The sequence below is a fragment of the Penaeus japonicus genome, unplaced genomic scaffold (genome assembly GCF_977035675.1).
Source record: "Penaeus japonicus unplaced genomic scaffold, GWHDUDI00000001_assembly GWHDUDI00000012, whole genome shotgun sequence".
Taxonomy (NCBI): Eukaryota; Metazoa; Arthropoda; class Malacostraca; order Decapoda; family Penaeidae; genus Penaeus; species Penaeus japonicus.
In genome coordinates, this window is record NW_028234414.1 from 34491551 (window position 1) to 34496550 (window position 5000).

Below are 5000 nucleotides of genomic sequence, written 5' to 3' on the forward strand. Positions count from 1 at the left end.
TCTCTCTCTCTCTCTCTCTTTCTCTCTCTTTCTCTCCCTTTCTCTTTCTCTCCCTTTCTCTTTCTCTCCCTTTCTCTTTCTCTCTCTTTCTCTTTCCCTTTCTCTCTCTTTCCCTTTCTCTCTCTTTCTCCCCTTTCTCCCTCTCGCAATTATGCAAACGCAGCGAGACCCTTAATATCAGTAGACCGAAAAAATAAAACTTATCACAAAAACCAACAGAGTGTAAAAAAGTTAATAAATCCACAACCTGCAGAATTAATTGAACGGAAGACTGGAAACTAATTTGCATATACATGGACTATGTATAGCAGCGTCCGTGTTCGCATACGTTAATGCCATATAGGCCTGTGTGTGTGTGTGTGTGTGTGTGTGTGTGTGTGTGTGTGTGTGTGTGTGTGTGTGTGTGTGTGTGTGTGTGTGTGTGTGTGTGTGTGTGTGCGTGCGTGCGTGCGTGCGTGCGTGCGTGCGTGCGTGCGCGTGCGTGTGAGTGTGTGCGTGCGTGTGAGTGTGTGCGCGCGCACAAAACAAAAAACATCAAAACCAGATTGGGTGGAAATAATAAAGCAACAAGAACGTAAAGCAGACCAATAAAAAAAACGCAAACGAAAGCCAAAAGGACAATGGAGGGAAGTGGAAAGCCAAATGAGATGGAAGAGAATAGGAGAGATAAACAAAACAAAGCAACAAAGACAGAAAGAAGACATTTTCTCTCTCTCGCCCCAGAAACAAGTGACACCCGTCCATCCCAACACAGTATACAGTACACGCTATATGATATGTCGCATGAGAAAGCGCAACGACGTCCACAGTCGCGTATTCTACGCCCAGAACAACAACGAAACGGCCGTCATGAGGCAACGATGGCAACAGACACCATGACCTCTCTGTCGCCAAGCACACAAAAACGCGGGTGAAAAAAACAATAAACACAAGCACTAAAAGGAGATATTCGACACTTGATCGCGAGGGAGAGACAGGGTGTGGAAGAGGGATATGGGGGTGAGGGAGAGGGATAGGGCGAGGGGTAGGGTGAGGGAGAGAGAGGAGGAGAACGGGAGAGAGATAGCGTAGGAGGAGAAAAGGACGGGTAAAAGAGAGAAAGAGAAAGAGAAAGAGAAAGAGAAAAAGAGAGAGAGAGTGAGAGAGAGAGAGAGAGAGAGAGAGAGAGAGAGAGAGAGAGAGAGAGAGAGAGAGAGAGAGAGAGAGAGAGAGAGAGAGAGAGAGAGAGAGAGAGAGAGAGAGAGAGAGAGAGAGAGAGAGACCCTCACTCTTCAGGTACATACATACCCATCCACCAGTTCAAAGTCACATACACTAATAATTCCGTAAAAGTTGTCAGTCATCTCGACGCCTCAGCCATCGGTCATTAATCGACTTATTTTTCCAGCTCACTTTCCTCTCCAAGGGAATCTCGCTGCTTTGGGAATTCGCCTCATGCCATTCGGCGCTCATCGGCACGTGCGTGGGTCAGACATGCATGCTCGCACACACATGCAGTCACAAAGTTGGTCTATGTATAAGTGTGCCTATTTCCGAATGACAGTTACAAATATACGCCTATAAATATATATGTTCATGTGTATATGAACATATATATTTATAGTGTGTGTATGTACATAATAATGTTGCATATGATGATGATAATGGAGACAATGATGACATATGCAATAACAAAGACAGTAATAACGCGAGGCCGGTCACGGACTCCCTTGGGACCGCACCGCCACCACCACCGTACGTCCTAATTCCGCCTCGCTCTGTCCTTCGAGATCACACCTTAATTACACTCAAAGAAATACACGCGAAGGGCAGTAACCTCTCGCAGGACTCAATGCCGTCCTTCTATTCCGGCAACAACGCCCACCTTTCCTCCTCCTCGAGAAACCTGGAGGGCGGCTCTACTCCGGCAACAACGCTCACCTTTCCTCCTCCTCGAGATACCTGGAGGAGGGCGAGCGGAAGGCGCTCGAGGAGCAGGCTATCCCATTTAGCATCTCCTCGAAGAGCTTAAAATAACGCGTAAAGACGATGCATTACCATCGCCTGAGAAAACACACAAAGTCCTCGAGGCCAGAAAAGGACTTGAGAGCGAGCGTGGGCGAGAGCGAGACCGTAAGAGTTTTATTGTTTGTTTACGCTGGACGTCGATAAACAAACACTGTACTAAACGCAACAAGCATTTCGATGAGTTATTGCTCGATAAATAGGACGCCAAGGACGAGCCTCTGTGTGTCTCTCGACCTCGAGGATGAGGGGGCGTGGCATGGGGTGGGGCCGGGGGGAGGAGGAGCACAGAGCAGCCCTCTATTTCGGCCGAGGATGAAGGAGGCGCTGCAAATACCACGCGATCCGAAAGGCAAAGCAATCGTCGTAGCGAACCCAATCACAAATACCAACCTTTTAGAGAATTCAATCCTCCGCTCCCAGCCCTCCAATCCCTTACATTTATCTCTTTCCTCTAGAGAGAGAGAGAGAGAGAGAGAGAGAGAGAGAGAGAGAGAGAGAGAGAGAGAGAGAGAGAGAGAGAGAGAGAGAGAGAGAGAGAGAGAGAGAGAGAGAGAGAGAGAAAACAATCGCAAATACCGACCATTTTCTAAAACTCTATTCTCCCCTTTCTGCTCTCCATTTTTTTTCTCTTCTCTTTTTCGTCTAGCGATTAGGTCATACATTATAAATCGTCCCTGCGCTCGCTAATTCACCGTCTGAATGTCACGTTAACCGGATTAAATGTCATTGACACAAATAGGTACCATGTAATCGCTGAGCGTCGAGACAATCACAACTTCTCCAGCTGAAGGGCAGCACGCCCGGGACAGACCACAGGTGACACTGCTCCGTTATCTCATAAGGGAAGGGAAAGGGAGGGAGAGGGAAGGGAGGGAAAGGGAGGGAGAGGGAAGGGAGGGAAAGTGAGGGAGAGGGAAGGGAGGGAAAGGAAATGAGAAAGAGGAGAAATAGAAGATGGGAAATGGGAAAGAGAAAAGAATGGGGAGGGAAGGGAGAGAAAGGGGAGGGAAGGGAGAGAAAGGGGAGGGAAGGGAGATAAAGGGGAGGGATGAGAGAGAAAGGAAATGGGAAGGCAGAGGGAGAGGGAAATGGGAAGGCAGAGAGAAATGGGAAGGCAGAGGGAGAGGGAAATGGGAAGGCAGAGGGAGAGGGAAATGGGAAGGCAGAGGGAGAGGGAAAGGGGGTAAGGGGGAGAGGAAAGGAAAAGGGGAAGAGGAGGGGGAGGTAAGGGATGGGACGGAAAGGGGAAGGGGAAGGGGAAGGGAAGGAAATGGGAAGGGAAGGAAATGGGAGAGTGAGGGAGAGGGAGAGGGGGAAGGGAGGGAAAGTGAGATGGAGAGGAGGAAGGGAGGGAAAGTGAGAGGAAGAAAACGGAAGGAAAAATAATAGGATAAGTAAGATAGGCAGGTAGATATAGTAGTAGTTGTATGAACAGATAGGAACAGTGAGAGAGAAAAACATACTAAGTAGTATGATACTTTTTGAGAAATTGCGTACTGGTCGAATAAAGAGCCCCGTATTGGGTCAATTAATATCGGCAACTTAGGTAATTTTAAAGAGAATCTGTAAAATGCAACCACAGACTTACATATAGTTATGTATGCTTGCACGTACATATGTACATGCAGGTTCAGCAAATGAAACCAGACCCTTCGACCGCAAGAGATCAAACCAACCTACCATAACGACACAAAGACAAAACAATACTTTTCGATCATCAATCTAGACCACTTATACAACGCCCCCCCCCTTCCCCCCTATCCTTAAGAAGAAAGACAGCTATTCTATAATTAGCATCAAAACGAAATCCGACCGAAACCTGGCATTACGAGGGAAGAGCGCAACCAGGTCATATCAGGTTACCATTGATTCCTCAGCCGAGTACACTCTTTGCTTGCTCGCCGCCTGCACGCCAGGCCGGGAGGGAGGGAGGATGTTTGCTTGCTTGATCAAACGCACCGTGATGTGATTGCCTTGGATTGAAATGGGTCTGGGGAGTATGTTGTGAATGGAAGTTGCTACTGCTTATAAGGTCTGGTTGCAGTGCATTCTTTCGGTATTTGTTATAGGTTAGGTTATGTCATTCATTACATATACATACATACATACACACACACATACATACATACATACATACACACACACACACACACACACACATACATATTTACCATATATATATATATATATATATATATATATATATATATATATATATATATTTCATATACACATATATATATCACATATATAAAATATATATATTTGTGTGTGTGTGTGTGTGTGTGTGTGTGTGTGTGTGTGTGTGTGTGTGTGTGTGTGTGTGTGTGTGTGTGTGTGTGTGTGTGTGTGTGTGTGTGTGTGTGTGTGTGTGTGTGTGTGTGTGTGTGTGTGTGTGTGTGTGTGTGTGTGTGTGTGTGTGTGTGTGTGTGTGTGTGTGTGTGTGTGTGTGTGTGTGTGTGTGAGCGCGCGCGCCCCTTTAATATTTTTGGCTTTAAGGTTTTAAATACCCTTGTGCTTATGAACATTGTTATAATGGTAATGAATGGAACTAACCTTATGTCTTTTGTAATATTAAGCATATTCAATGCATATTCGTCCAGTCGAATAGTTGACTATTCAGTCAAATATCGTGTCCACCAAAAAGGGGACTTTGACGCCGGTAACGACCGAGTCCGTTCCTGCACTAGGTTAAATACATCCTTGGCAATTATTACAAAAGACCCCTTTGCTGTACTTACCCATGATTGATGATTCAGTAAACGAAGATCCAATAATTTCACAGCGCTTTACAACGAACCAGAAGCACAGTCCAATATAGCTTTAATAATATATGTTCTCTGTATTGTCAACAATTAAAGCACATGTCAAAATTATCAGACATCCATACTCAATAGAGAAATGATGTCAAGTCACAACACACGTCGCCAACATAATATAAATGTGGCGACGACTTGCTATCAAGAACTAACATTTGTTGTCAATAGTTTCCT

The 5000-nt window shown here is 45.7% G+C and overlaps 1 protein-coding gene across 19 annotated transcripts in view; it reads right to left on the reverse strand.

Annotated features, from left to right (window-relative positions):
• spdi (sperm antigen with calponin homology and coiled-coil domains split discs) overlaps window positions 1-5000 on the reverse strand; it is a 418834-nt gene that overhangs the window by 212425 nt on the left and 201409 nt on the right. For 6 of the 19 annotated variants that reach the window (XM_086542711.1, XM_086542710.1, XM_086542703.1 and 3 more), the window contains exon 1: window positions 4749-5000. This exon is cut by the window's right edge. The exons of the other annotated variants lie outside the window; for them this stretch is intronic. The gene's annotated coding sequence lies outside the window, so the exon portion shown is untranslated. The remainder of the gene's footprint in view (window positions 1-4748) is intronic. 19 annotated transcript variants of the gene reach the window in all.